Genomic DNA, 11,963 nt, shown 5'->3' on the forward strand with positions numbered 1-11,963 from the left:
GGCCTACGGGAGGTGCTCCGGTATGGTCGGAGAATCAGTAATCAGTTTTGTTTTTGTTGGCCAGTATTTTCTGTTTGCTTGCTGGGATCCAGAAGACGAGGTTTTTGCTGAGAGATGGTCTCTTTGAACTGAGAAAAGGACTCATTCATTGATGGTTGAACTGTGGGTTTTGTTTTGAGCACTGACTGTATAACACACTGTGGTGATGCAATTTCTGGTCGTCTGTAGGTACCTTGTTTGAAACACCTGGTTGTTCAGTAAGATGGAGTCATTGTCATGTACTGGAGGACTTTTTTCTTTTAACATGCAAACATGCATTTTTCCATCAACACATAGCACTAACAAACCATGCTTGATAAGGATCCTTGTACACACACGATGTTTATGTATGATGGATTAATGTGTGGAGGAATCGCTTACAAGAAACGGAAGAGAGGAAATGGATCTGAACCTCTTTCTCCCCAGTGAACAGGGACTCATCTCCTTGTTTCTCCTTCATGCAGATTTACAAGAACCTGTGGTCGGCCGTGATGCAGGGCAACCAGGTGCTGGAACGGCCATCCTGGTGGAAAGAGTTCTCCTCAGACAAGCCTATGGTCGGATCCCTCCGTCCAAAACTCTAGAACCCAGACACACTCTGGACATGTGTGTGCCTTTAAAAAAGTCCAACTGCGTAATTACAAATGTAATGTCCATATGTACACTGCTGTTTGCCAAAGACCACATTGACATACAATGCTGCACCTGTCAGTTAAGGTACAAAATGTTTACATGAGTACCCTATCCGGTGTGTAATATATAGGGAATAGTAAATGAGTCATTTTGAAAAATTCAGAAATCCTACAATTCTTAGAATCCTCCAAATCATGTACACTTGAGTCTGGATGACCCTGTTCCAACACAAAACAACAGTTACACTGATGGACACACTTACCTCTCCCTGAACAATGAGCACACCTAGACGCCTCGAACCTGCTCACCAGCACATTCTCTAAAACCCTCTTTAAAATGCGATGACCGCCACATCAGATAAGATGGTAAACAGGACCTGACACATCGGGCCAACTCAAATGAAATTTCAGGATTTCTGCTGCAGCATACTGCCTGATTTTGTGAATTACGTGTCAAGTCTTCACTTTTGAAAACAAAATCAGTCCCCAGGAGGGAGACATTTTCTGTTTTGTATTTTGAGGTTTCAATCTAAATCTTTAACAATCTTATCATTCCATTTTAAACTGCGGTAACAAAAAAGTAATGCTGTCACTGTTCCATCATTGGCTGACAGCTGACATTATCTGACCAAAGAACGGCTCGGACTCGACACAAAAACTTACACAGACTTTAGACCACAACTCACATTAAACTCATCTCTCTTGAATGAACTACTAAACAAACCTCCACTGGGGAAAAGTGTACTGTGAACAGTTTGCAGCTGAAGCTGACGAGCGAATTGTTACTTATGTAACATTTGGTTGTTTTTTTGGGCCAGTGGTCATCTAGACGCTGTTCCTGTGAGCTTGGTTACAAGTGCAAGCTTGTTTACATGGTCCTTCTATGTCCCCTGACGTCTCAGCTGTCAATCAAAGATGTACAGTAGCATGCCCACTCAGAGGCTTGGAGACCGAAGGAGCATCTCTGATACACCCTCAAATACCCTTATTCTTCCTTTCAAAAGTACATTAAAGTAAAAGAATATTAATAATTCATTTGAAAATCATTTAACATTTTTTGTCACACAAGTGATAACTTTTGTTATTTCTGTTGGACATAATCTTTTTTTAGTATTTCACCACACTTCAGTGGTTACATAATTGATTTTAAAATGATCTATTGATTAAAACATTTGTATGATTGTACAAAAAAAATGTGAGGAACACCAAAGTCACACATGCTTTCAGCTCTAATAAAAATAGTGTTGGTGTGTGTGAGTGAGAGAGTGAGGGACTTTGGTGTTACAGTGGGGGAACTTCGTGTTTCAGACACAGATTTCTGGTTTCTTTATCATATTGTCTGAAATATAACACTCTTATGTGCTCACATTTTTTCAACATCATTGTTACTCTTATTTGAGTCAATATAAATATATAAAGCAAAATATAGATTTAGACATAGTTGACTGATGTGAAATGTACTATATGGGATGGGAATATTTTAATGAATCTGTAAATTGTTTTACTGTAGATTATGTACAATACCATATAACCCTATAAAGAATGATCACAGTCCTTGTTATACAGTGTCTTGATTCAAATTAAATACATTTACTAATACAACTTATTTTGTAAAAGGTTCTTTCAAGACCGATACATGATCTGTACAGGATTTGTTATGCTCCAGTGAATCCCGAAAAACTGACTTTAAAGGACCATACCAGAGATTTCAGCCCAGTAAATCCATGGGCGTAAATTTAATCTCACACTAGGGGGGTCCATCCATCCATCCATCGTCAACCGCTTATCCTGCGTACAGGGTCGCAGGGGGCTGGAGCCAATCCCAGCTGACATTGGGCGAAAGAAGGGGTACACTCTGGACAGGTCGCCAGTCCATCGCAGGGGGTGAAGGGGAGAGAGAGAGAAAAAGAGAGGGATGGAAGGAGAGAGAGGGGAGGGAGGCAGCCTACACAATATACACACAGAGGTACAGACAGTAAAGGTGATATGGGGAGAACATGCAAACTCTACACAGAAAGGCCGGGGCAACCGGGGTTTGAACCCGACAGTGCTAACTATCACCACGCCGCCCTAGGGGGGGACAATAAACATAAAATTTCTCAAGAGCAATTTTTGAAGGGGACACAAATAATGCAGCCAAAATTGTACTTGTATAGGATACATGTACACATAGAGAAATCTTGCTACTATTTTCCTGGCCGACAACTCAAAGCAATAGTTGTTTATATATTAGAGCTGGGCGCGTTAACGCATTAATTAATTAACACTGACAGTTATTTTATCGTATGTTAACGCAGTTTTTATTTTATTATTATTAGTTTGAAAGTCCCTTGCTCACTGGCTCTGAATACACATACAGTCAAACCATGGGTCACAGGAGGGGCGGGATGTTGATCAGCCTGCAAATCACCCACCCAAACAAGCAGCGGAGGGAGGCTTCAGCAGACTACGCTGTCATCTTTTTTCCATATTTTTCCACCCGCGATCTGTTATCATGGCAGCAGGTGAGCCGCTTGCATGTTAATGACCCCAGATAGCAAGACTACATTGAATAAATATTGATTTTCCATCTGAATCATCAGAATGGTTGAGATTGAAATCAACCCTAAATAAATGTTGAATCAGTATTGCTATACCGATGAAAAACGACCGTGTATGAGCATGACATTGGAATAATACTGATTTATAGTTGTCCCGATTATCCTTGATTAAGCATTGATTTGTAGTTGACTGAGTAACAAAAACAATGTTGAAAAATCATCTATTTATAGTTGACCAGAAATTACATGATATTGAAAAGCCATTGATTTATAGTTAAGCGGGAAACATGATTGAAAAGTCATTGAATTATAGTTGACCGTGAAATATGATTGAAAAGTAATTTAATTATAGTTGACCGGGAAATTACATGATATTGAAAAGTCATTGAATTATAGCTGACCGGGAAATATGATTGAAAAGTCATTTAATTATAGTTGACCAGAAATTACATGATATTGAAAAGCCATTGATTTATAGTTAAGCGGGAAACATGATTGAAAAGTCATTGAATTATAGTTGACCGTGAAATATGATTGAAAAGTAATTTAATTATAGTTGACCGGGAAATTACATGATATTGAAAAGTCACTGAATTATAGTTGACCGGGAAATATGATTGAAAAATCATCTATTTATAGTTGACCAGAAATTACATGATATTGAAAAGCCATTGATTTATAGTTAAGCGGGAAACATGATTGAAAAGTCATTGAATTATAGTTGACCGTGAAATATGATTGAAAAGTCATTTAATTATAGTTGACTGGGAAATTACATGATATTGAAAAGTCACTGAATTATAGTTGACCGGGAAATATGATTGAAAAATCATCTATTTATAGTTGACCAGAAATTACATGATATTGAAAAGCCATTGATTTATAGTTAAGCGGGAAACATGATTGAAAAGTCATTTAATTATAGTTGACCGGGAAATATGATTGAAAAGTCATCTATTTATAGTTGACCGGGAAATTACATGATATTGAAAAGTCATTGAATTATAGCTGACCGGGAAATATGATTGAAAAGTCATTGATTTATATTTGACCGGGAAATATGATTGAAAAGTCATTGATTTATAGTTGACCGGGAAATTACATGATATTGAAAAGTCATTGAATTATAGTTGACCGTGAAATATGATTGAAAAGTAATTTAATTATAGTTGACCGGGAAATTACATGATATTGAAAAGTCATTGAATTATAGCTGACCGGGAAATATGATTGAAAAATCATCTATTTATAGTTGACCAGAAATTACATGATATTGAAAAGCCATTGATTTATAGTTAAGCGGGAAACATGATTGAAAAGTCATTGAATTATAGCTGACCGGGAAATATGATTGAAAAGTCATTGATTTATATTTGACCGGGAAATATGATTGAAAAGTCATTGATTTATAGTTGACCGGGAAATTACATGATATTGAAAAGTCATTGAATTATAGCTGACTGGGAAATATGATTGAAAAGTCATTTAATTATAGTTGACCGGGAAATTACATGATATTGAAAAGTCATTGAATTATAGCTGACCGGGAAATATGATTGAAAAGTCATTTAATTATAGTTGACCGGGAAATTACATGATATTGAAAAGTCACTGAATTATAGTTGACCGGGAAATATGATTGAAAAGTCATCTATTTATTGTTGACCGGGAAATATGATTGAAAAGTCATTGATTTATAGTTGACCGGGAAATTACATGATATTGAAAAGTCATTGAATTATAGCTGACCGGGAAATATGATTGAAAAGTCATTTAATTATAGTTGACCGGGAAATTACATGATATTGAAAAGTCATTGAATTATAGCTGACCGGGAAATATGATTGAAAAGTCATCTATTTATAGTTAACCGGGAAATTACATGATATTGAAAAACCATTGATTTGTAGTTGACTGGGTAACAACAACAATGTTGAAAAATCATCTATTTATAGTTGACCAGAAATTACATGATATTGAAAAGCCATTGATTTATAGTTAAGCGGGAAACATGATTGAAAAGTCATTTAATTATAGTTGACCAGGAAATATGATTGAAAAGTCATCTATTTATAGTTGACCGGGAAATTACATGATATTGAAAAGTCATTGAATTATAGCTACTATATATATATGTAGAAATGATATATATATATATAGTTAGGCTATCATTTCAACGTTGTTTCAATGGTAATATTGGTTGAAATAACATTGAAGTCACATTGATATGATTTCAACATTTCAATATTAAAAAAGGGTGCAAAATGATGATGAATCAACGTCAGAGTCTGATGTTGATTCAATGAAATTAGCGTTGAGAGCAGAATGCTGATTCAACATAGTTTCAACGTTGTTTCAATAGTAATATTGGTTGAAATACCATTGAAGTCAAATTGATTGCTAGTTAGGCTATCATTTCAACGTTGTTTCAACGTTTCAATAGTAAAATTGGTTGAAATAACATTGAAGTCACAGAGATGGTGCAAAATGATGATAAATCAACATCAGAGTCTGATGTTGATTCAATTAAATTAAGTGATGAGAGCAGAATGCTGATTCAACATAGTTTCAATAATGTTTGCTATCTGCGCAGCCTATCAAACAACTCAAACAACCCAAACCAACAACTGCACCGTGTTCAATGTTGCTTTACGTTACCTGGTCTGTGCTTGTAAAATGTCCACCGTGACTTGTAACATCATTTCACGTTTTTAACCGAGTGAAGTCTGTCTCAGTGAACACTTGCACCGACCCCCCCCATGCCATCGTCCATCCAGATGATGTAGGGTTGTAGACATCATCCCAACCATACTGAACAGACTGTTTCAGCTGCTCCCTGATAAAAGATACCTGATGCTGATACCTGAAAAAACAACAACAAGAAAATTGGACTTTACTTCAGCATGACTTGATGGTAACTTGTTTTAACAAGCTAGATTCAATTCAATTCAATTCAATTTTATTTATATAGCGCCAAATCACAACAACAGTTATCTCACAGCGCTTTTCATAAAAGAGCAGGTCTAGACCGTACTCTGTGATGTTATTTACAGAAGCCCAACAGTTCCCACCAAGAGCAGCACTAGGCGACAGAGGCAAGGATAACTGATAAGATAAAAGGTAATGTCCTGGCAGTGGCAAATAGCTTTGGGTTAATATTTGATTTGATTACATTAATGTTTAAGTTGAGATTTACAAGAAATATTTTATTGCTACTGTGTAAAGGGAATACTGCTGGTAAAAAGCACCTTATATATTTAAAGTGTTTGCAGACCACATGTTATTTCACTTTTATAGCAGTACATTTAAATTAAAATTGTGTAACACTACTTAAGAATTCATTATTCACTTTTACGCACAACAATGCGATTAATCGCAAGAAAATTATGAGATTAATCGTGATCAGAAATTTTAATCGTTGCCCAGCACTATTATATATATATATTAGATATTTAAGGGCAGCAGGCCAAATGATCTGCCTCTGCAACGGTATATCTACAGTATCAGCCTAATATTTGTTCACACTCAGGATTAAGAGATGCACAGATTACATTTTTCCTGGCTGATTCCAGTTACTGAATTTTTGAAAGGTCTGACCTGCCGATTCTAATTTTGTATTTTAGCATTTTCACTGGAAGGAGCTGAAAATAATTGCACACCATTTTAATTTTAATTCTCCAATTTATTTTTGCATTGAATCACAAACTACAGTAATCTGCTCACCTTGCTTTTCCCGTCAGACACACAAGCACACCTGTCTGTCTCTCTTTGCTCTGACTTTATTTGTCAGCAGTTTTATTTAAAAGAACTCCTGTTTGGTTTTTCACCTGCGATTCCGTTTTCACAGAAGCAGATGAGCGGCGTGTAGTGTTCATTTGACCTAATCTTGTATGTGACTCAGGAGGATTTTCACGCATGCGTGAATAGTCTTGGACTCTTATGTTCACTCGTTACACAGCAGCTGCAAGGTCTCTGTCAGGACAGGAAACAGAATTGATTAGTTCAGGACTCATAACTGTGGGTCTCTGGGTTTGAGTCGTTCATTTTTCACGTGACATCTCGGCTACTGTGGAGCAGGAATGAACTAATCGTTCAGCGCTCACATGGGTCCTCCTCAGTCTGTCTTCACTCAGCAGGCTGACTTACTGCCAGCACCGGGGAATGAGAGGCATGTCTGTTGTCAGGTAACAGTCACTGGACTGACATATATCTATTATCTATTTTGATAATTTTATGAAATTTAATAAAGCATAACGTTATTACAACACAGTTATGTTGTGCTAAGTTTTAGATTTAACACAGCTGCACCGTAACTTTAGTCCTGCTAGTGTTTCCAGCTAACAGCTGATGAGAGTTGTTCTGGGTCCGCTCCACTTCAGAGCCCTGACAGGGTTCTACCGGGAGCTGAATTACCACAGAGGTCGTCTCCTCTCCAAAACAAACAGACCCGGACATTAAACCATTAAAACACAGCCACATAGCAACGTTAGCATTAGCCCTGTGGTTTGTTTACAGCTAACAGCTGATCCTGGCGGCTGTGGCTCAGGAGGTATAGCGGGTTGGTCGTTAATCGGAAGGTCGGCGGTTCAATGGGCAAGATACTGAACCCCGAATTGCCCCTGGTGGCCAGTGTATGAATGTGTGTGAATGTTAGTTTCTGTTTGAGCACTTAGGCTCAGTGTGTGAATGGTGAATGCAGATGTGAGTGGTCGAAAAGACTAGAAAGGCGCTATACAAGTATGGAGCATTTACATCCGGTCCGCCAGAGAACGAAACTTAACTTTTACTTTTTATTTATCGACAGAGCCGTGCTGTTGTTTCACCGCTCCTCACTGGTGAACAACCTGCAGTGTTTGAGATTATTATTAAATTTGTTAAATTTTAATAAGAGTGTTTTATTCATCTATTGTGTCAATCTTATTACTTCAATATATTTAATATATAGATTTTACTCCTGGATAGACGTTAGGCTACTGTATGAATGAGCACTTTAGAGATATAGTGATAGGAATTATAATTATATATATATGGCTGTACTGGTTGTATACTCAGGAAAGATTGTGAAAATGGACGGATTTAGCCGGAGTAGTGGCTTAATCGAATATTGCCAACATATTTCTGTGGTTCTTACATGGTTTGAATTTGGTTGCGGCTCCATGGGGCTTTATAGAACCATGATAGAGAAAGATCAAGAGGTGAATTTGTGTATTATACTTTGTCAATTAGAGCAAGCCAGGCAGCCTTCTGTGTTTGAGAACTGCGTTTTTTTGTTTTAAATCGCCCACTAGAGGGCCGCAGCGCCTGAATAACCAGCCTAGTTAAAATGAACGAAATGACACAAAAAAAGATTTTTTCATTTTAATGAACGAGATTTGGTGACTCGAGTTTTTCAAAAGAATGACTTTTCCATCACTAGCTTAGACTCGGAGCAAAAACATCGGCAGGTTTCAGAGTTAAAATGGCGGGAAAAAGTTTTTTCAATCACTAATTTTTAAAACAGGTACCGGGGGCGTCTGTTTTCAAACAAGCTACCAAATAGGCTAGGTAATGTTATAATAATAGAGTGAGCGCATAGAAAAATAGTCGGTTTGTCATGATTAATTTACAAATGACTCAGCATCATCTGTATTAAAGACAAAATAATCACTTCATCCAATGATTAAAGTGCATAAAACAGCCCTGCCAGCCTGATTAACATTACTGGAGCTCCACAACTACTGACGGATTTGAACTGGTTTTCTGCCACCTGACTCCCGTAATGTTGCTTTCAGACCAAAAGCGAAGCGAGAGTTTGGGGCGATGTGTGGAGAGAGCCGGGCAGAGCGGGAGATTGAAAATCTGCTAGCCGGCTGAGAGCTGTTTAACTTGGGGGAGAGGAGCAGGGAGCAGCGCTGCAACCTTTGGACAAATAAACACCTGTAGTCGGACTGGATTATGCGCTAACAACCGTTTACTTGCGGGAGGAGCTCGGAGTAAACTGCTTTTATTAAATTAGCTTTTTACTTACATTTTTGGGATTACAACAGTGATTTATTTTCACTTGAGCTTCTCAGCAGCTAGCTTCCGTGCACATCCGGTCCCAGTGTTGTTGTTAGCGTCGTTAGCTCTGTAGGAGTACGGCTTCATATTTATATAAAAACCGGACAAAACTGGACATTACTTGGAGAAAAGAAAGCGAGGAGGTTGAACTACCTGGTGAGTTCAGAAAACATGTGTCTGTAACTTTACTGTGACCAGGTTAGCATGGAATAGCCCTGATCGATCCAAACTCCATTCAGAAAACAAACATTTTAGAAGTTGTTGTCCTGCTGACAGACCTGACAAAGCATGAATTCATATGTTAAACAAATCTGCATCATGTTGTAGTTATCGGCATCGGTTTGATCCGTTTATTGCTATTTAATCACAGCAAAATGTTTACTTTGGGTTCATACAGCTATAGTAATGGCAAGTTGTGTTTATTCACGTTATCGTGTTAAAATTGCCCTCTCACGTTGTGTGTGAACACTTGCAGCGAATGTACTCACGTGAGGAAAGTGTGGCGAGGAGAAAATTTGCGTTTGGTCTGAATGCCGCATAAGGGGGAAAGCAGGCGTTGGACCAAACCTCTGTGAGGCAAGAGAAAGGGGACTCAAAATGTTTCTAAACTTAAAAAGCACTTTAATTGCTCTGTTTGCGTTTGTATTGTTTTACTATTTACACTATGCTATTTTAAGTATATATCATTGTATTATTTGATGGTTTTTAAGGGGGGGACATCTGAAAACTCCCATTGCAAGGTTACACTAATATTTTTATCAGCTGCAGGTTGAACTGATCCATGCCCATTACATGATAACTACATTTACTGCATTTAGCCGATGTGATGAGTCTTCCTCTGTGATGTCGCCGTTTTGTTGCAGTATTGTATATTATGTGGGTCACGTTAGTTACAGCGACTGAGAGGTGGAGAAGCTGTGTACATATCGGTTAAACAACAATATATCGGCAAGCTAACGTGAATCTCGTTTGGCCTGACAGGCTTCTTCAGAACATAAAACTTCCAAGTTTATGTTGGAGTCTGTGTTGTGCTGGAAGCCACTTGTTTTGTAGTGCAAGTGAACTGCATGTCGTTAGCTGCGGTGTTGTCGCTGTAGTCAGAGAGGCTTGGGAGTGCACACAGGGCTGCCTTCAGCAGAATAGTGGCTGTTCCAAGCAACAGAGATAACAGGCCTGTGCTTCATTTTTTCAATTTATTAATAAGTGGTTTTATCAAAAAACTATATATAGCCCCTTTAATGGTGTGCAAAAATTGCTGACTGGAAGACTACACGAGTACAGCTACACTACTCTTGCTACATGACAGCAAAAGGCAGCAAACTCTGCAAAGTACTATGGTGTTTAATTTGTTGGTCCATGCATGTGATACAAGTTCACTGAACCGTGTGCAAGCAGAAAACCATACTTGCAAGGGAGCATTTTTGCTACATAAGCACAAATGCGGTCCTGCGAGCACTCGCTCAACCCTCCCTACATGCTTGCAACATGGATGTATAACAAGACCTGGATACTGGACACAAAGATGGTGCTTATTCAGTCCAAAGGGCCAGGCCCATTTGCCAAATAAGTTTCTAACTTCTCGTGTTTCACCCATTGGCTCCACCTACAAGTTCCCACTCAGCCAGTAGACTTTTCTGGGCTTGAGGAACGTTTTTCAAATATAAAACCTCTATGGATCAAAGATTCATATACATACCTGCAAAATATATTAGTTTCACTGCTGTCAGCACAAATAAAATATGTTACATTTTGGTTCACTTGGGCTTTGTAGAGGCGGCCGTTCCCCTTTTTTTCTCCGTCATCATCTTCTTGATCATTCTTCCGCCAAAAATGGGTTCAGAGACAGGCCGGAGACTGTGGGTGTTGAAAGTGACCAATCAAGGGAGGGGAGACATCAGCCAGTGTCTATTCCATCCCCACTTCCAAAGTCAACATGGTGAGAAAAAAGGCTAAACAAAGATTGTGAAAACAGTAAAGATACCTGCAACATCAACATTGTCATTGTGAGCATGTTAGCATGCTGACGTTAGCATTGCTGTGTCTTAGTACAGTTTCACAGAGCCATTAGTATGGCTTAGTCTTGTTTAATCAACAATTACAAATGCTGATGTATGATTGCCACTGAGGCAAGAGTTTGTAACCATGGAGAAGTCAACATTACATTCATAATCATTGATGTCCCCTCGATGGTCATGCATGTGGGGGTGGTGCACTTCTGAGTAACTAAAAAGTACTACATAAATACATGAAATGGCAACGTAAATAAGGTTTATTTCTTTTCTCCACAAGTGTGTTTTTGTGGGACACTGCACTCATTTCGACTGATTTGTCAAGACCGGATTCAGAGACCCTGAACCTTCACCATTTATGGTATCAGCCGCCTGGCCAAAAACCAAAATGCTAAATTACAGGTCGGTTTGTTACAGTTGACAAAATTCAGATGTTGCCTGGAATAAGAGAGGAGGAAAGACCGATAAAGACAGGAGGGAAAAGGGAAAGGATGATGAAGGACGGGGGAAATAAGTAGGGCATGTTGATGATTGTGAGGCGATTTAGAAAAAGACACACTGTGGATGTCACATTTGAGCCAGAGTTTTGATGGCAAGTCATACATTTTTATTTAAAACGTAAATGTATTTAAAGTTCACCAACAACGATTAGTCAACTTTAAATGCATGTCTGTGTTTCTGCCAGCTCTTACCAGAATGATGAA

This window comes from Micropterus dolomieu, linkage group LG12 (assembly GCF_021292245.1).
Source record: "Micropterus dolomieu isolate WLL.071019.BEF.003 ecotype Adirondacks linkage group LG12, ASM2129224v1, whole genome shotgun sequence".
Taxonomy (NCBI): Eukaryota; Metazoa; Chordata; class Actinopteri; order Centrarchiformes; family Centrarchidae; genus Micropterus; species Micropterus dolomieu.